This window comes from Prionailurus viverrinus, chromosome F2, assembly GCF_022837055.1.
Source record: "Prionailurus viverrinus isolate Anna chromosome F2, UM_Priviv_1.0, whole genome shotgun sequence".
In the NCBI taxonomy this organism is placed as follows: Eukaryota; Metazoa; Chordata; class Mammalia; order Carnivora; family Felidae; genus Prionailurus; species Prionailurus viverrinus.
Window position 1 is genome coordinate 38,163,124 of NC_062578.1, and position 21,611 is coordinate 38,184,734.

Consider the following 21,611-nt stretch of genomic DNA (forward strand, 5'->3'; position numbering starts at 1 on the left):
GTTGCAGATCCTGCTTTGGACTTTTCATTGCTCTGAGAGAGAGAGAAAGGCTCAGGCCCGGGACCCAGTAGCCTGGGCCAGTCCTGCAGAATCTGGGGTGGGGTCCAGTCAAAAGCATTGTGGATCTCGGTGGGCTTAATTATGTACAGGGCAGTACACTCGATTACAGTGGAGGGCGCTGTTCCGTCTAGCGTGTTCAGTCCTAAACTGCCATTCAGATGCATGTCTATGTGGCTTCCTCATGATGGAACTGCTGTGCTAGGCCTTCATCGCCGACCAGGGACTGCTTTTGGTTGCTCTGGTGCCACGGACAACGTCAGAGGGGAGAAATAAATCAGCATGGGTGTGGTGATTGGTTAGAAGACAGGTATTGAGGCTGCGCCTGGGTGGCTCAGTTGGTTAAGCATCCTACCTCAGCTCAGGTCATGATCTCATGTTTCAGGGGTTCGAGCCCTGTGTTGGGCTTTGTGCTGACAGCTCAGAGCCTGGAGCCTGCTTTGGATTCTGTCTCCCTCTGCCCTACCACTCATGTGCTCGCTCGCTCGCTCTCTCTGTCTCTCTCTCTCAAAATAAATAAATAAATAAACATTAAAAATATTTTTTAATAGTAACAAACAAAGAAGATAGGTATGGAGAGGAGTTTGTGGGAATTGGGGGTTTAGGACAAGCTGACCTAAAGGAAGGTAATAAAATACCTCAAATAGCGGCCTCTCTTTTTTTTTTCTTTTTCTTTTTTTAATGTTTATATCTGAGAGAGAGACAGAGAGAACTCACAGGCAGGGGAGGGGTAGAGAGAGGAGACACAGAATCCAAAGCAGGCTCTCTATCAGCACAGAGCCTGACGTGGGGCTTGAACTCATGGACGAGTGAGATCGTGACCTGAGCCGAAGTCAGACACTTAACCGATGAAGCCACCCAGGAGCCCCAAATAGCTGCCTCTCTTATCTTCATGTCTAAAGCAATCAGGACTAAATCCTTTCTCTATTCAGTGTCCCTTATTTTATTATCTTCTTTTAAATCTCCGCACTTTGGTGACATGATTTTTTTAAAATAGAGACACAGATGCTCTTTATTCCTCCGAATGAAAGGAATGAGATTGCATTGATAGCAACAGAAAAATTTTTAAAGAAAAATTTTATATATCCCTTAACATAGAGAGGCAAAACAAAACAAAACTTAAATTCAGCTAATGAGCATATGTTACTTTAATAATTATGTTTTTCTAAGATATTTAGGGAAGAACAGAATACTGCACTCATATAATACTTATTTTTTTAACTTTTAAAATAATACTTATCTTTTTAAGGCACAATCACAGAACATACTGGGGTTAAATATGTGAAGATATTATGGGGAACCATTCTAAAGGATGGTAATTTTTACATTTTTTTGTAATTCTTATACTTTTAAATTTCCCCTAGAAAAAATATAGCTTAACTTTTAAAAAGTAAAAAAAAAAAAGAAAAATTCCCTTATTTAGTCATAAAAGCAGAATGGAATGAGATATTTACAGCCTTGTGGCCACCAGGAAGACATAATATGAACCAAATGCAGAAACGCTTACCTCTTTCCTGTGTTTTGTCTTCTTACCCTTTTTCTTGTTTGCATTTATCTAATCATTGATTCAAAAGCATATGCTACGCATATTCTATGTTCAACATCCCTACGTTCTGGAATTTTAATGGTGAACCAAAACACGGGTCCCTATTCTCCTGATCCTGACCTGTGGTGATGGTGGATTTGGACTAATGGATAGATGTTAATCAGTTATCACACATTCCAAAATAAATGTGCAGTGATATCTATGATCCCACCTGAGGAAACAGGGGATACAGGGAGCAAGAGGGTAAATGACACCATAGTCCATAGCAGAAAGTGGGGATCCAGTTAGAGCAAGAAGTGAGAATTTACTGAACAGATATATTTTAGGCTTCTGGTTTTGGACCAGGCATAGAACTCCTGGGAGCTTTCAGCTTTTGCACTTAAAGATTTGACTCTGAAAGTCATCATCAGTAGATGAATGATCTTTGATCGTGATTAGTGACCCTAACCTTCAGTATTATATTTCCTTAAGTCTTCACTCACCTCTTTCAATCGATTTTGGTGCTCAGAGCTTTATTCTTTCTGGATCTGTGAAAATCCATCATATGTCTGGCTATGATGGTGTTATTTCACTACCTCTCAACCCTTGTATCTTTGCACATGCTCAGCATATTTTTCAAAATTCTAGAGTATAAACTAGAATGTCATAGAATGTCAAAGAACTCTGAATAGCTTTTTTTGTCTATCATGGAAATTTACTGGTTTATCTTTTTTTCTGAATTAAGATGTCTGATGCCTTTAGTGTGCAGAGAGCAATACATAGTAATTTGTAGTAATTTAGAAGTTCAAGAATAAGCAGGAAGGGCTAGAGGTAGTAGAGAAAGGCTGATAGTGTTATCTTCATTTAATAGGGGTGAAATAAGGTAAATGAGAAGTTAAGTGAATTTATAAAGGTTATATCATAAATTACTGGCAAAGATGGTATTCAAACCCATTTTTTTTTTACTCTAAATCCTATGCTTTTTCTGTAGTGTACCTAAATCAGTATTTGGAAATACATTTATATTGTGTTTTAGGTTTATGGAGGTTTATCCAAGAATGCATTTATTTCAACCTATCTCTGAAGTTAGATTTTGACAAGATTTCCCAATGTACTTTTCCCACTCTATTAAACTTTCTTTATGTGGTCATAAAATTTTAAGTTGCTGACTTAAAGTTTTACACTTGATGTGCAAATAGGTATTTGCAGGACGAGTAAAATTTCTGAAATAACATTAAGGTACTAACCACTGATGCTAGACATTTCCAAATAGTTGAATTATATTTAGACCAGAAGATGGCATAAGAGCTATAGCAATGGAAAATTACACACAACAGCTTGTGGACTTTCTTAAAGGATTGCATTATAAACTAGTATATATGTTATGTAATTATTTTTTTCTGATAAAAGAAAGCATTTTTTATCCTGTGAAAATTTATTCTTCCTTTTAAATTACATAATGACTCCAGAAAAACATGTAACTCAAACACACACACACGCACACACACACACACACACAAATCAAAATTAAAACCACTTAAACCTCATAATTCAGAAATAACTATGACTAACACATTAAACACCTGGGGGATAGGGGTGATGTGCATGCCTTAGAGGGCTATGTTTTTATGCCTGGGATCCAAGTTCTATGTGTTTAGGGTCAGTTCTCCTATGGAGGATCAGAGTTTATGCCTGGAAAGGCACAATTCATATCCTGAAGACCTGAATCAATTCTAAAAATACAAATCTCATATACAGAGTGCTGGTTCCCTGCATGTATAGCTAGGTTCCATGTTTGCAGATTGATATTCCATTTTTGGAGACAGATATTCTGTATATGGAGTTCTTATTTTCATGTCAAAGAAACAAGATTCTATTCTTGGTGAATGATATCCCAGGTATGGAGTGACAGATCCTATTGTTATAGGGCCAGTTTCCTTGCTTGGGAATTAGGACAAACACACAGTACCAGGTTCCAGGCCTGGGAGACCAGGATCCATGTTTTACTTGAACATGGGTTTCACTTAAAGGATTTGGGTCTGGGGAACTTGGGTAGCTCAGTTGGTTAAGTGTCCAACTTCGGCTCCGGTCACTATCACACAGTTCGTGGGTTCAAGCCCCACGTCGGGCTCTGTGCTGACAGCTCGGAGCCTATAGCCTGCTTCGGATTCTGTGTCTCCCTCTCTCTCTGCCCCTCTCCTGTTCATGCTCTGTCTATCTCTGTATCTCAACAATAAGTAAATATTAAAAAAATGTTTTTAAAGGATTTGGGACCGATCAAGGAAATAGGTATGATTATGAGAAGTAACACACAACAAGCTTATCGTACAGTGCTTGGACAGAGTTGTATGAGAGGAGAATGTCCCTCATAGCATGAGTCCATTCAGAGACTTATGGTGAGTGTGTGACCATTCAGAAAGGGATGAAGGTAAAGGAATTCCTAGGAGAGAGGGAGATAAAAGTGGGAGCTTTTAAGTCTAGAGGATATTGCTCAACAGCATGGCAGGGAATCTCTGGGTCACAGAGCTCCAAAGGGCAGTGGTAGCTTGGGATCTTATAAACATAAGGCTCTATCTCATCAATGACCAGCAGATCTGAGTGTAGTTTCATAAGGTCTGTAAAGAAGACAGTCTCTAAATGGCTAAAATTCTGCTTGTTTGGGTTATTTTTATATGTAATATATCTAATGTTTTATATATATATAATTATATATATTATATATAATGTAATATATAATATACAATATAATATACAATAATATATAATATATACATATAATATATATAATGTAATATATATTTTATATATATAAAGTTGTGTATGATGTCTGTGGGCTTCTGAGTTGACAGTTAGCCTGTAGTGAAGAATAAGCAATTTAGGGACAAATGCAGAGAGGCCATTTTGGCTTATTTACATAATATAGCATATAACTAAAATCCAAGTACTATGTCTGGGTTGCCACTTTCCACACTGGTAAGACCATGTTCCATGTTTGAAGAAAGACATAGACATAGATAGATAGAAAGAGATTTGGACATAGAGTGCCAGATTCCTTGCTTGTAAATGCCAGGATTCATATCTTGTAGAGTATTTTCAGACTGAACTGCCCAGTATCATGGGGAGTGCTAGGTTCCACATTTGTAAGATCAGGTTATATGCTTGGAGATTGAGCTTCCACATACAGTTTGCCAAGGGTCAAGCGTCATGAAATATGCATGGAATTTGAAATTCTGGAAGTGCCAAGTTCTATGCCTGTAGGGTTCCATATTTGGAGGTTAGGATTCCACACATGGAATTTCATGTTCTGTGCCTGGAGGCAGTTCTTTAAAGGGAGGACTAGGTTCAGTGCCTGGGGAGCTATCTCTCCATACTCAGAAATCCAGGTTTTACCCATTGATGGCTGCTTTGAAACATAGATAATCAAATTCCATGTCTAGAGTTAATTATCAAGACTGAAAGAACTTGTGTCATGCTAAGAAGTCTAGATTCAGTATTTCAGGTCCAGTTGAGTAAATTCCACTCTTGATGGATTAGATACTATTTCTTTAGGTTCAGGTTTCACTCCCAAGAGGTTATGTTCCAAGCCTAAAAAAAAAGAGAGATCTCAAACAGATAGGAGGCCATGCTTTGCCTAGAAGGCCTAATTCCATGGCTAGAAGGCCCTGATCCACCAATAGAAGCCCAGATTCCACACTGAGAAGAAGTGATTCTATGGCTGGAAAAGCAGGATTCACATTTGGATAGACTTCCCATGCCTATAAAGTTAGATTATCTAGAGTGTAAGGATCAATGTTTGAATAACTACATTCAACACTTAGAGGGCCAAAGTTTATCCTCCGAGGGCTAAGTTCCTCAAGGAAGCTTAGATGCCAAGACAGTAAGAATGAGTCTTATATGGAGAACCAAATTTTATGTGTGGAAAGGCATGATTCACACCTAGAACGAAATCAATGACCAGAAGCTTATCTTTCACACATGAAGTACTAGGCTCCAAGCCTGGGAGACCTAGGTCCTTATAGTATCAAATTCTATGACTCAAATGTCAGGTATGAAGGCTGGATTACCACATTCCACACTTGTAAAACATGTTTTGTGCTTCAAGAATGAGATTCCACAGATGGAGCATCAATTTCCATTCCAGTAAGGCCAGGCTTTATGCTTAATATTGAGATTTCAAAGGTGAAGTATCAAGTTTGCTGCCTAGAAAATCAGGTTCCATATCTTGAAAAGTCAATCTCTGTATCTGGAATGCCAGATTTCTCACATTAAGACAGTGTTCCGTGCTTGAGGATTGGGATTTCACACATGGAATATCAGACTTGATGCTTGTAAGGCTGAGGTGCATTCTTAGAGATTGAGTTCCCACATATGCACTGTCATATTCCATGCTTGTAGGGTCAGGTTCTACACTTGATGACAGATTTTCCACCCATGGGATGTCGTGTCCTTTGCTTGTAAGGCTAATTTCTCTATTCAGATATTGAAATTCCATACATTGAGTGTCAGTTTCCATACTCACAGGGTTGGGGTCTAGACATCAAAATTCCATACATGATGTGATAGGTAGCTTAAGAAATTAGGCCCCATGACTTGGCAAGCTGAAGTCTACGATTAAAATATGAGGTTCCATGTCTGGAGTGTAAGACTCCTCACATGTCAGGTCAAATTCCATATTAGTAGATTGAAATTCTAACATGTCACTCCATGATCCACGATGCATTTTTTGTCTCCTAACAAGAAGTGACAGTGTCCGTGACTGTTAATCCAATTTCTATTTATGGAGACTGAGATTCCACACATACAGAACCAGGTTCTCTGCTAATAGTTCCAAATTCCATGCATGGAGATTAAGGTAACACACATGGTGTGTTACCATGCTTATAGGTTCAGATTCATGCTTAAAGATGGATATTTCAAATGTGGTACTCCAGATTGCATGCTTTTAGAGCCAGGTTCCACATACAGAGATTGAAATTCCCCAATGGAGCGTCATATTCCATGCTTGGAGATTGAGATCCATACATGGTATGCCAGGTATTATGTCTGGAATCAATGTTTCATCTTTTGTAGAGTCAAGGTCTGTGATTGAAACACCAGGTTCCATGACTGGAGTTCTGAGTTGCAAACATATCAAGTCATGTTCTATGTTCGTAACTTGAGATTTCACAAACTGAAATCCAAGTACCCTGTTTGAAGGGTTATATCCAAAAGAGACAGCATGAAGATTCCATACTTGGTGTGTCAGGTTCCATACGTGGAGATTAATATTACATACATGGAGTTCCAGATTTCATGCCTGGAAGACCAGGTTCTATGATTTAAGGAGTGTAGGTCAATGAGTGACAAGCAAATGTAAATGCTGGAACCCATACTTCTGTGGCCAAAGTCTACATTTGGAGGTTGAAATCCACACATGGAGTGCCACATTCCATCATTGTTGGTCCATGTTCCATACATGAATGTTATATTCTACACATAGGGAGAAAGGTGACAAGCTTTAGGTCCATATTTCACATAAAGATACAAATCTTTAAAATCTATTTGAATAGTAACAAGTTCCATGCTGGAAGACAAGTTTGCATGTCTTGGAAATATAAATTTGAACAGTGAAAGCCCATGTTCCTTGTTTGGGTTACAGATTTCAAATATATGAAGCCAAGTTAAATGTTTGGAGATTAAGATTCCATACATTGAATGACAAGTTGAAAGCTTTCAGGGACAGGTCCAATGTCAAGATTGAAGTTTCACAGATGGAGCATCAGGTCTCATTCTTTTGGGGGCTAGACTCTATGTGTAGAGATTGATAATCCACATGTGAGGTTCCAGGTTCCATGCTGTAAGGCCTGGTTCTGTGTTTGGTGATTGAAATTCTATGCACAAAATGCTATTTTCCATGCTTTTAGGGCCAAGTCCATGTTTGGATATTGAGACTATATGTGTGTATTTAATGTTCCATGCCTGAGGTTAAAGGTTCCTTGCCTTGGAAAGCCAACAGCCATAACTCGCATCCATGTCCAATGTCTGTAATGCCAAGTTTCACCCATAGAAGACTGTTCTGTGCTTGCAGTTTGAAATTATATATATGGAGTGCTTGATTCCACGTTATTAAGACCAGATGAATTTCTTGTAGATCTAGGTTCTGCATATGAAATGCTAGTCTCCATTCTAGTTGAGCGAAGTGCAATGCATAGAGTTAGAGATTTCAGGCATGAAATGCCAAGTGCCACGGATATGGAATCCAGTTTTTGCTTGGAGATTGAGATTCTATGCATAGAGTGTCAGTATCATGTATATAGAGTCTGGCGCCATGTTTAATGATCGAGATTCCAGAAACGGAGTACTAGTTGGCATGATTTGAAGGCTAGGTTGAATATTGAGATTTCACACATGGAATGACAAGTTAAATTGTTCTTGGGCCAGATGCCATGTGTGGAGATCGAGGCTCCACATATGATGGGAGATGCTAAGCTTGTACAGTCAATTAAAATGTTCAGAAATTGCAGTATTAAATATGTACTGAAAAATATTATGCATAGTTTCATGTATTGTAGTGTTAACCTCTGTGACTTAAATGCCTTGAGGGCCAGGTTCATGTCTTGAGAGCCAGGTTCAGTGCATGTAAGGCGGTGCTGTGTCTCATGCATGAGGATTGGGATTCTACACATATAACACTGGATGTGCTTGTAGATACATGTCCCATCAGTGCGTGTGTGATTATACATTGGAGTGCCGGGTTCCATGCTTAGAAATAAAGATTTCTCACAGGAAGTGTGAGGTCCTTTGTTTGTAGTGCCAGGTTTTATGCTCAGGGATTCAAATTACACAAATAATATATATCACGTTCTATGCTTACAGTGTGGAGATTGAAACTCCTTATGGTATATTAGTTTGCTTGGACTGCTGTAACAAAATACTATCAACTGGGTGTCTTAAACAATAGAAAGGTATTATCTCACAGTTCTAGAGGTTAAAAGTCCAAGATAAAGGTGCTAGAAAATGTGCTTTCTGGTGAGGCCTCTCTTCCTGGCTTGCAGATAGTAACCTTCTTGCTATATCCCCACTTGGTCTTCCTTCCTTCCTTCCTTCTCTGACACACCAAGAGAGTGATCTCTGATGCCTCTTTATCTTTGTATAAGAACATCAGTCCTATTGGATTAGGGCCTCAGCCTTATGACTTCATTTCACCTTAATTACCTCCCTAAAGGTGCTATCTTCAAATAAGTCACACTGAGGGGTAGGACTTCTAGACATGAACTTGTGAGGGTGCAATTCAGTCCATAACGCATAGTGTGGCAGATACAGTGCCTCAGAGATCAGTTTCCTTGTTTTGGAGGGCCAATGCCTATGGCTGAAATGCCAATTTCCATGTCTGGAATATGAGGCTTCAAATATGTCTGGCCATGTTTCATTCTTATAATCCATACCTCCAGTGCCAATGTCCATGATTATAGGTCCAGGTTCCATGCTTGGAAATCAAGCATGAAATGCTAGTCTCTGTACTTGTAGGGCCATATTCTACCTCCTGGATGTTGAGATTCCACACATAGAGTTTCAAGCTCCTTGACAGGAAAACCAAATTCTATATATAGAGAGTCAAAATCTATGACAGAAATACAGATTGGGCACCCAGATCCACACCCTGAGGTTGTTCATGTTTGGAGATTGAGAATCCACACATGTGATGCCATTCTCCATGCTTTTAAGGCTTTGCTACATTGACATTAAGATTACTAACGTGGGGTTCCAGTATCCATGACTGGATCAGTTTGCAAGTTTTGACAAGCCCATGTGGATGACTGAAATACAAGGTTATATATTTTTAGTGTCATGTTCCACACTTGAGCCAAGTTCCATGCTTTGAGATCGATATTCCACACTTGAAGTGCTAAGTTCCAAGCCTATAGAGCCTAGTTTTTATGCATGAAATTCAAAGGTCTATATATGGCAGACTGGGTTCTATGCTTTCTGGGTCAGTTTTCATGTTTGGATGTTGAGCATGCATTCACTGAGAATGAAATTCCATACCTGGGCAACACGAGATCATGTCTTACAAGGACAACTTCTATGACTTATACACCAGATTCCAACTTTACCACATTCATCACAGTAAGTCCATGGAGATTCAGATTCCACACATGGAATGCCAAGTTGCATGTTTGTAGAGCCTGGTACCATGACTGGAGATTGTACTTCTATATATGAAATGACAGAGGTTTCATACTCTGAGTTTGAGATTCCATAAATGGAGTGTCAGCTTTCATGCTTGTAGTGCTGAGTTCCATGTTGCAAACTGAGGTCACATACGTGTAGTGCAAAGTTCCATGACAGGTCACCAGGTTCCTAGTACAGTCAACATCTATGCCTATTCCCAGGAGCCAATTTGCAGAAGTCCAAATTCCACACATAGAAGACCAAATTCTATGCCTAGAGAATCAAGATTCACATTTTGTACTAGTTTTCTGTAACTGGAAAGTCCAATTCCATAATTAGACGTCTAAGTTCCCTGACCGAAAGGCTACATTCTATACCTGGAGGGCCAGATTTCATGGTCAGAGTGTTAGTTTTCACTGGAATTCCAACTACATACCTGTAAGGCTGTGTCTCATGTGGAAAATCAGAGTTTATGCCTGGAAAGGCAACATAAAAGTTTTAAATCAACATCCAAAACATCAGATTCCAGAGTTGGTTTGTCAGATTCCATTCCTCTAGACTCATGTTCTACACAGAGTTCCTTATTTGTAGGGTGAAATCCTATGTTTAGGGCCAGGTTTCACAACCAGATGACCATGGTTCATGCCAGGAAGGCTGGGTTATGTGCCTAGAAGTCGGGCCTCATGCCTGGTGTGCCAGCCTCCCTGGATATACTATATAGTTCCAAGTACAAAGGCAGGTTACATGGCTGTAGGGTCATATCTGGAAGACCAGATCTCATACATGGTAGGATGGAATTCGGGCCTGGAAGTGCTGAATCCATGTTCAGAGGGCATATTCCATGATTGCATGCAACTTTCCACTTCCACACTGGAGGGACACAATCAAAGCATGGGACCAAGTTTCAGGCCTGGGGGTAAAGGGCGGGGAGGGCTCATTCCATGCCTGTAGGGCTACATTCCATGCCTTAAGAGCCAGGTTCCTATTAAAGAAGAGCCATGCTTTTCCAAGCCTAGAAGACCAAGTCCAAAGCCTAAATGTTCCAGTTGCATGGCTGGAAGGCCAGAGTCCCTGTGCCAAAAGTAGGCATTCCAGCCCTCACTGTGCTGGGAAAAAGGATTTACCTTCGGATTTATTATTCCAACAACGGCCATTCTAATTGTCAGGTTGAGACTGTCTTCTGACATAACCCAACAATAAGCAGAAAAATTATGAGGCTTGCCAAGAGTTTTAATGCAGTGGCATGGTTTAAGAAAATGCTTCTACTGAATAAATTTATTTGAAGGGACAATGAGAGACATAAATCAAATATTTTGGTTTGCACACTTAATAGTCATGATTGTTCAACTTAGTATTTATAACGGCAATTCCTGCATACTAATTAAGACTATACCTGAATTGTATCATTTTGTTCCATGGGATAGCCCAATTTGACAGATTAACTGTAGCACAGAGAGTTTTACTGGTGTTCCCCAAAACGCCTAGCTGGATACAGTAGAGGAGGAATATGAGCTCTGCTACATTTTATGTATTTTAGATTATAATGGGCTCTGTTGTTTTGAATGAACCAAAACAAGAAGTAGTTAGTGTCAATTCCCTGGCTGCACAACCGGACGCAGCTATCTCTGTGGTATGATACACAAAACCTACATTTTGAACCGCAAAATAACCTTACAAAATAGCCTTCGTATAAGAAAGAAATGGTATATCAACTCCAATAACTTCCTTATAGCAATAAAAAAAAACACCCAAGTTTCATTCAACTTCAGAGGCATAAATATATGGCATGCACACCGTGTGATATTCATAATTAGTTCTTATAAAGCAATGTTCATCCCTGAAGCATTTTATGAAATTAACTAATTAATCTTCACCATATCCTTTGGAGAGAGATAACTGTACTCTGTCTGCAAAGAGCCTCTGCCATGGGACTGAAAATGCTTTATGAATATTATATACAGTGATAAGCAGGCTCTAGGCACTTCAGACGCACACAAGCTGACATTGAGGATATTAGGATTCACTCATTCACTAAGCAAATATTTATGTAGTGTCATTACTAGAAATCTCTAACTGGGGGACTGATGTCCTCAGGAGGTAAGATATTGTCTGACTGGCGGAATGCAGTGGAGATTGTGAGTGTGCGATGTTCTCTTTAGAAAAGACAACAAATCCCTATTGACGTCTTTGCCCCAGATACAGAATTGGTCTTACGAGGGCAGTTCCCCAAAGTGCAGAGACTTCCTCTTCCTTCCGTTCACATTTCTTACCCTGTAGAGTTGATTTCTGGTTTGGCTACAGAACATGGATTGCCTTGAACTTGTCACGCAGCCTCCAGTGCTTGCACGTCTTAGTCAGCGTAGCTAATGACTGCTCACTGCTTCCTTTCCAGGCCTGTTCTAGTCTCCAGCACCACTCACAACTCTCAGCTACAGTCTGGAAAGAAGGAAGCATTCCTAGTCCAGAAATCTAAGGTTCAGCATTCAGTCTTCTGTGAGTCTAGCACTGAATGTTCGTCTAGTAACACTTTTTGAAAACTAGGTTTGTGTCTTGGATGAGGTTCCTGAGAAACAGACTCTGAAAGGGGACACTGGTACAAGTGATTTATGGAGGGAATGTTCTCGGGAGGAGCCAGGCAGGGAATGAGAAAATCAGGACAGCACGAGAGTTGGAAGTATGGTTTAAGAAGTCTGGTTTCTGCCTCATCTACTTACCACTGGGGTTGCAATTCTCCTCCCAGAGGCAAGGGAGCTGGGCTAGTATATGGCCAAATAAGTCAGTCATTGGATATGAGCCACCTTCAAAGAGGGACCAGGTCCATAACTGGGATATCTCTAAGTAAGGTGGCACTCATCAGCCTTGCAAAAAAGTTTGTCAGGAGTCAACACCCCAGGACCTGGGGGATCCACCCCCAGGACTGGTGTGGGAAAGGGGATCTGGGCAGAGCATCAGCAACTTCCTTGGCAGTCTCCTTGTACCACTCAGATCTACTTATTTCTTGCATTAAGTTTTCATGGTACACTCACAGCTCTTTCTGGCTTCTGTTTACTCATAATTTCTGTGTAAACCTCCAAAAGGAGCCTTATTAAGACAAACAATACCCTACTGCCGTTAGTACAGATGAAGAAACTGAATCTCATTATCTAACACCCTCCTTTACTACTCTTCAATATTTCTCTCATCCTCAGCTCATACTTTTGATGGTCTAGGTGGCTTGCCTGGGGGCACCTGGATGGCTCAGTTGGTTGAGTGTCTGCCTCTTGATTGGGGTTTAGGTCATGATCTCACAGTCCTGAGATCAAGCCTTGTGTTGGGCTCCATGCTGAGCGTGGAGCCCGTTTAAGATTCTTTCTTTCAAATCATAAGAAACTCTTAAATACAGACAACAGACTGAGGGTTGCTGGATGGGAGGTGGGTGAGGGGATGGATTAAATGGGTGATGGGCATTAAGGAGGGCACTGGGTTCATATGTAAGAGGGTTCAACTCCTGAAGCTGAGACTGCACTGTATGTTAACTAACTTGAATTTCAATAAAATTTAAACAAAAAAGATTCTCTCTCTCTCTCTCTCCCTCTGCCCCTCTCTCCACTGCCCCTCTCCCCAGCTCTTTCTCTTTCTCTCTCTCTCTCTAAAATTAAAAACTTTTAATTTAAAGAAAATAAAAAAATAAACATATTAGGTGGCTTGCCTGGTAGCTAACCTAGACCCACATTTCCAAATGCTCTAAGCCTCTGATTACCCTTCCCTAATCAGATCATAGTTGTTATATTTGCCCATTTGAATTAAAATCGGGCATAGGACTACATACCTAGAGATGTTCGAAGACATGTGTGCCAAGTATATTTCTCCCTACCTCTCATATAATTAATACCAGTCCTACCTCCTCAGTCATTTCTTTGCCTGCTGGTCTATTGGAACAATAATCCCAAGTAAACAGGTGGTAGCCAGAGACTTTTCTTTAGTGAGACTTTAACTGTGTTCTTCGGTGGGAATATTACCTTTCTGGGAATGAGGATCTCTGTTCCACAGAGCCTAAACTTACAGAGGTGGGAAACATAAATTTTCCAAGAGGGTGATTGGGAATGATAGTGACCAGTCATTCCTAGGTTCTAAGACTAAGTTCTAAGAGTAAGGTGTATTATATCTACTGGGGATACAATACCATATAATAGATGCTGATATACAATCACAGGTTTGTTTTTTGTTTTTGTTTTTGTTTCTGTGTCTGTAAATTTGTAAGCTGGCATGTTGTAGGGGCAGTGGAGCCCATTATCATGTGTCCACTGCTACACTTCCTTTGTTGTAAAGTGACTCTCTTGTCCCAAGTCAATGTTATATAAGATCCCATAAAGAGAAATCCTGTTCTTTTGGTTGATACTGGTTGATACACTGTGGGAAGGAAAAGTAAAACTGTACTCCTACCTCAGGATGAATTTCTGTCCTTTTTAGGGTAGAAAGGATTTATGTAATCAACTTGCTACCAACTGTCTGATTTCCTTAAGAGATGATGTCATATCGGATGCTCAGGATTTCTCTTTCTTATTGGGAGGTCAGATATTCAGTAGTGGTATTAGCTAGATCAGATCTGGTGTACTTTTTGAACAATGCATAGCCTCAATGTTTGCAACTATGGCTACTCCATTGATGGGCCCATTGCAGAAGCACAGAAGTAGATAAGGACAGACACTGATAGGTAAATAATCCTGTCCACTTGGTACTTCTTCTGCACTGGATGCTTTCCAGGGGGTTACGTTAATGTAGAATACAAAGATATTCACACTTTGTGCCCCTTCCCCCAGGTTATATTACATACCTCTTTCCTAGACCTCCTTGTCCCCAATCTTCTCATCCTGTTTCTTCCAGGACTCTGACCAATCAGCCAAGCCTTTACTACTGCCCATGATTCTATGTACATTCTTAATTCAGGCCATTTTTCTTTCTACACAAAGTATGAGGTTCTCTGCACAAAAGTTCTATCCCTTGGGAAGATCTTATCTCACCACTGTCTTTCAGAGCCACCCCTGCCTCATCAGTCCATTTTCAACTTGTAGAACATACTGAGCTAAACTCTCTGTGAACCAAGCCTGGGCTTTTTCCTCCTCCATCATCTGATCTCAGGGAGCCCCAGAAGGGGGCTCAGCATATGGGGTATGGATCATCTGTTCTTGTATATTACTCTTGCCTTCTGGGAATGACTAAAATCAATCTCAGATATTCCACCTTCACTTTATAATGGATTTCTATTGATCATATGACATAGTGAGTCTGACAGGATTCAGCTCATGATAGATAATTCTGGCTGGATGGTCATTTAATGTTCCATCATCAGAAGCTCAGTATTTACTAGGGTCCATGAAACATGCCAAAAATTGCTTTTCAATTCTTCATATACTTATCTGCTGCAGATAACAACCTTTCCCCAGAACCTTGGGTGTCTATTCTATAATTCTCCTACTGAACCTTGCTAGAAACTCCACACAGATAGCTATGGTACCATGGAATCTGCTGAGCCATATGGCCCAGTTGGTAGGGCTGCTTGTACTGTAGCCTAGACCTGCCACAAAATCCTTTCTTTCTCTGAATCCCACTCAAAACTGATAGCCTTCATATAACTTGATGAATGAGTTGAAGCTTCCCAAACCCAAAGAAGCCAAGTTAGGATTGTGCTTCTTTCTTAGCTGTAGGAGGGACAAGGTAAGATGACTTGCCCTTTACCATTAAGAAGATGACTGACATGCCCCCATGTCACTAACGCCTCAAAATTTTCCCAATAACAGCCTTCTGATATATTTCAGAGTTTCACTCTCACCCTCTGGAGAATATTTGCCACTTCGTGCTCATTATGTTTAAATAAAGTGATGTCAACAATATAACAGGCCGATATTATGTTCATGGGATATCCGAATGATCCAGGCTCCCTTCAACAATGTTGTAACAGATATCAGAGCAGTTAACTAGCACTGGAGCAAAACCATGAATACATATCCACATGTATCCCACGTATACAACATGTGAATCTGAACAGTTTTATTCCTTCTGTCGATAGCTGGCGAAGGATGCATTTTCTAGATCAATAGCCACATGCCACATACCGGAAGCTATATTGATCTCTGTTATTGATGACAACATTTGGCACAGATGGCTGTTGGGCTAAATTTGTATTGTACACTGTTATCCACTATAATCTATTCAGTTCTTGCAGGGGCCAGTCTGACGGATTATACGAAGATATGATTCCTATAGCCTTTGTCTTTGAAAACGCCACTAATCTCTGCCATTCCATCCAAGGTGTGACATTGGCTTTGGTTTGTTATTTTGGCTTGAAAAGGGAAGCTTCAAGGGATTTTACTTGACCTTTCCTACTCCAGGAGCTCTTTTTCCACAGGTCAAGAAACTAATGTGAAGAGTCTACCACTTACCAAATATGTTCATTCTTATTTTACATTTGAGAATTGGGGAAATGACCACTGGGTGGGTCTGTGGACCTGGTGAACCAACTGTGTAATATACACAGGACAGTTCTCTACTTATCACCTGACTTCCATTCACTGCTGCTGTAATGTGGGGAGGGGCTCGTGATGGCACTTAGTTGTCCAAGTTGAGTGTCAGCTCAGACTTTGTGTCCAGCAGCATCTCAGTGTATAATTTACCAGGAAATATCTGTGGGTCAATTTGGGATAGGACTAAGGAATTACAACTTGGCTGTGGTACTGCAGAGGTCTTTATTCATGGGGACTCAGTAGCCTCTCTTTTTATTGAAGAGTTCTTCTGAGAATGGGCTCAAGTCTAAATGAAAATTGGACAAGGGATCATGTCTGTCTATTGGACAGTGTGTGTGTGTGTGTGTGTGTGTGTGTGTGTGTGTGTATGTGTGCGTATCTATGTATATGTGTATGTATCTGTGTGTATGTGTGTGCATATATATATATCTGGCCTCTAAGAATGCTTTGTTTTTTTGTTTTTTTGTTTTTTAATTTTTTTTCAACGTTTTTATTTATTTTTGGGACAGAGACAGAGCATGAACGGGGGAAGGGCAGAGAGAGAGGGAGACACAGAATCCGAAACAGGCTGCAGGCTCCGAGCCATCAGCCCAGAGCCTGACGCGGGGCTCGAACTCACGGACCGCGAGATCGTGACCTGGCTGAAGTCGGACGCTCAACCGACTGCACCACCCAGGCGCCCCAAGAATGCTTTGTTTTTATGAGCTATCTTTGTAGATATTTTAAGTAAATTTTAAAGATTGAATTGGCTTTATTAAATGAGTCATGACTCGGGTAGCATCCCATGTAGCAAGTAGAGGGGAGCTCCAAAGGGCTACATAAAAGGTAAAGTCTTCAAAAGTAAAGAGAAAGTGGTGGAAAAAAGGATATTATTAGCAAAAAATCCATTATTTTAGCACGGTTGCCTTTCTTAGGGGAAGAGAAGGGGCCTATCAGTGAATTTCCTAGTGCTGACCAGAAATTCCCATGTTGCCTGGTTAAAGGTCAGATTTCTAGGGCATTGAAACTGCAGTTAGTTTAGGTATTAAGTCTTGGTTTACTGACTGGGGGCCTTAACCTAAGCGATGCCATTTTGGGTCTGTGGCTCTCTTGTTGACACTAAATTCCCCAGGGCTTTACTCATTCTGCATGTTAGAAACCTGTTTTTCCCCTACAAACCTCCTTCCTATTGGTCTCCTCAGACACAGACTGCTTGCCATGCTGTCTGGATGCCAGGACCCAGCCAGCCCGCCTCTGCTCCCAGCAGGCTGGTCTCACCCACCCCTCACTTCTACTCTGCACTGGCAGGAGGTGAGCCTGCCTCTGGAGGGAGTGCAATGGAGTGTACTGGCTCACCTCTCCGTGCTTTGGAACTAATAGCATCATGAAGCCAGAGCCAGCCTGAGATTGTAAGAATCTTTAAAGAAAACACTGTCATTTCATTTCTTCAACCTTGGTGCTTTGGAATACATTTTTATTGCATCTCATTTTGCAACGGAGTATCATTTTCAAGCAGGATTTGTTCCTGTCACGTGAAATGATCAATTTGTCCATTTAGAACTGCAAATCTAGTTATTCATGCTCTGGGTAAGCAAATTAAATTTTTTCTTTGGGATTATTGACAATATCTCATATTCTGAATTCTACTGAGATGTCGAAGAGGAGTTTTTAAGAATCACAATAATTTGCAAAGTGGGTTTGTGACTCTGATGAGGTAACCAGGGAAGGAAGCACATGCGCTGAGGCCCGAAAGAGGCCTTCACATCCCCCTGCCCAGCCCCTGTGGAGCAGACAGTTGCTGTGCTGGGACAAAGATGGGGCTCCAGGAGCAAACTTGTGGAAGAGGGAAAGGCAGGGTCGTGAGGACCTATTGTCCAGGTTGAAACAGGGTCCCAATAAGTGGCTATGAAGATAGTGAGGAGGCACATGTATGGAAGTCCTTGAATGGTGGGCTTCAGTGTATCTTTCCTTCAGCCTTGTTGCTCCAGAGTTAAATCTTCATTAAGTAAATTCGTATTTGGTAATAATGTCATAGGTGATATTATGGATTAGTGCTATTCACACTAATCCTTTCCAGGTCAGAGTCATAGTGGTCTGGCAGACCCCGAATGGAAACTCCTCTGCTCTTATTTATGACGGGTGCCATGATATCATTTCTTAAACATCGCTCGTGATGCGAATAACTTTGAAATATTTCTGATTATAAAATAAGATATAATTAGTATACATTTTTTTAAGCACAAGCACATATTAAGGTAAAAATGAAAGCCATTCGAAGTATTACCACCCAGATGAAATGACCAGAAATATTTTATATTTTGGAAATCTTTCCTCCTACTATCTCTAGGCTTACACACACACACACACACACACACACACACACATTCAGTCACATTCTCTTTACGTCATGGCATACATTCTGTCATATGTTCAAAATTGTTTTTAACCAGATTTAATGCAATTTTGAATACATTAAAATTTATTGGGCTTACCCCTCTATTCATGAAAGTTTAAGCGGTATAAAAACTAGGGCTCATAAACCATGTTACAGTGAATGTAGAGTGTACATCTATATTGATCCAATTTATATTCTTCCTCAGGTGTTCCTGGACCCACCTGCCCACCAGGCCTGCAGCCGATTTCGCACTGAAGCTCAATGCAGAGCAGCACTGCCTTGGCACTGGCCCCATCTCCCAGCTGTGGGGGCTGTCTCATGCTCCCCCAAAGATAAGGGTCATACAGGAGAGCTTCCGGAAGGGCAGCTGCAGCCCCAACCAGATTCAAAGGGACCCATGGTTCTGACTCCTCCCACCACTTCCCAGCTCAGAGGGAGCAGAGCCCTGGGTCCCTGTTTTGTGGGCAGAGGGACTGACTTCCCAGGGCTGCCTGGATGGACCAGGTAGCACAACCTGGAAGTACTGTGGTCCCTAATAGCCAGAGGGACAGGTGAGTAGGGGACAGGGTACACTGACTGGGGAAAGACAGAAGATTTGGAAAGATGACAAGCAGATGTCCCCCTTCCTTCCTTTACCCCAGGACGCTTCCCAGGTGCAGTGGGTCTACACAGCCAGACCAGAGAAATGTGGCCTAGCTAGGGACTGGCTTTATTTTCTTGTAACATTGTGGCCACCTCACTAAGTGCCACTTTCTTCTTTCTCCTTTCTTTCTTGCCTGGCTTTCCCTTTTCCATCCCTTTTATGGCTCTGGGATTGAACCTGTCCACAAAGCTTTGCTTTAGACTCTTTTCTAGGCAATCCAGGCTAAGCCATCTTCTTTGTGATGTTGTCCCTTTATCGCCTTAGAGAAAAATGCCTGGGAGTAAACTGCTGGGTTGAAGGGCAGACATAATTTTAACTTGAATAGGAGTTGGCTAACTACCCTCCACATAGACTTGAATTAGTTTACCTCCCTCCCATCAATTGAATGCTAATTTCTCTTTGAGGCAGAAAATGATGGACTGTGAAATGAATTCTTTTTCTCACCTTTAATCTTTTTTGTCTTTTGCTAAAATGAACATTAAATTCATGCTGTTTCTGAAAGAAAAATTCAATAGCTCCAAGCAATTCAGCCTGGGGAAAAGTGTTTAATGGTACATTTTAAACATTTTTTGCTGTTGTTTACCATTTGTTCTCATGCACTACTTCCATGAAAGAAACTAATAGAAAACTCATCTAATTTAAATAGTCCTTTTTTATATGAGGTACTGATTTGCCAAAGTTTAAACTTTAAAAGGGCAGAATAAACATGGCAATTTATCATGTAACAGATTTTTATTCAACAACACTTACTAAGCCACGGCAGTGCATTGGGCGCTTAATATACACAGTGGAAAGTAAGCCAGATACGTTGGCCTCTGCCTTTTTTTGAGTGTATGGTCCGCAGACCTGACAATGGGCAGCTTGCATGGTTTGAATTGTCATGGAAGGGCTGCTTGAGGCTTCCCAGAGGAAGTGACCTCTAAACTGAAACCTAAAGAATCAATCGGGGTTGGGGAGGCAAAAGCATGGAGGTCAGGAACTGAAGGAACTCTGTGTGTGTGTGTGTGTGTGTGTGTGTGTGTGTGTGTGTGTGTATACACAAATACATGTGCATGTGTGTGCATGCATATGTAAGTATATGTGCATATGTATGTACTTATGGGGAGGTCATGGTGGGCTCCTGGGGAGAGATAAAACTGGATTTTGCAGGGTCTTGAGAGCGACATGCAAGACACAAAGATTCTTTTGCACTGAATCCCAGGGCCAATGGCGGCCACTGACAATCTGTGAGCAGGGAGAACATTGGAATCCCAGGTCTCTAAGATCATTGCTCTGTGGGTTGGAAAACTAACAGGGGAGGGAAATGTGAGAGGTAAGGAGTTCTGGGAAGAGGCTCTAGCATCAGGGGTGAGATGCTCCAGAAGTGAGATGAGGCAGAAATGCAGACAAATGGAGGGCAATGGATTCCAGAACTGTTTATGTCAGAATTCTTAAGACCAGGTGAATTACTGGATTTCTGAGGGGTAAAGGGAGCTGAGATCATTCCCACCCTTCTTAAAAGAATATTAAAAATTTCCATCAAAGCATGTCAGGTTCTTTGCCCATATTCACAAGGAGCTATGAGAAGATTTATATAACTGCTTGTTATATAAATTAATGATGATTAGATTCATTGAACAACTATTTTGAGCCAAGCGTGGAATAGTTTATTTAATCCTCACAGCCCTCCATGAGGTGAGTGCTATTATTATTCCCTCTTTCAGATGAAGAAACTGAAGCACAGGTAGGTTAAATGATTTACCTAAGGACACATAGGTCAAAGTGGGAGACTGTGCATGACCCAGTGTGTACTTTGTCTGTCTGTCTGTCTCTCTCTCCCTGTCAATATTATTATGATGACTTCCATTGGCAAAAATGAAAGAGAACCCAGTGAAGTTAGGAAATTCTTTTTACCCTAAAGTAATTTGGGGATGATTGGGTGGCTCAGTTGGTTGAGCATCCGACTCTTAATTTTGGCTCAGGTCATGATCCCAGGGTTGTGGGATCCAGCCCTGTATCAAGTTCCATGCTGAGAGTGGAGCCTGCTTAATCTCTCTCTCTGTCTCTGTCCCTCTCCCATGCTTGTGCTCTCTCTAAAAAACAAAAAACACAGGGGCGCCTGGGTGGCACAGTCGGTTAAGCGTCCGACTTCAGCCAGGTCACGATCTCGCGGTCCGTGAGTTCAAGCCCCGCGTCGGGCTCTGGGCTGATGGCTCAGAGCCTGGAGCCTGTTTCCGATTCTGTGTCTCCCTCTCTCTCTGCCCCTCCCCCGTTCATGCTCTGTCTCTCTCTGTCCCAAAAATAAATAAACGTTGAAAAAAAATTTAGAAAAAGAGAAAAAAAATAAAAAACAAAAAACACACACAAAATCCTAAAACGGTT

General features: G+C 41.0%; 1 long non-coding RNA gene across 4 annotated transcripts in view; it reads left to right on the forward strand.

Annotated features, from left to right (window-relative positions):
• Positions 1–21,611, forward strand: part of LOC125156369 (uncharacterized) — a 117,820-nt gene that overhangs the window by 90,336 nt on the left and 5,873 nt on the right. For 2 of the 4 annotated variants that reach the window (XR_007148561.1, XR_007148559.1), the window contains 2 exons: positions 17,415–17,621; positions 18,813–19,158. This is a non-coding gene — a long non-coding RNA (uncharacterized LOC125156369). The remainder of the gene's footprint in view (positions 1–17,414; positions 17,622–18,812; positions 19,159–21,611) is intronic. The other 2 variants (XR_007148562.1, XR_007148560.1) reach the window with 1 other exon arrangement.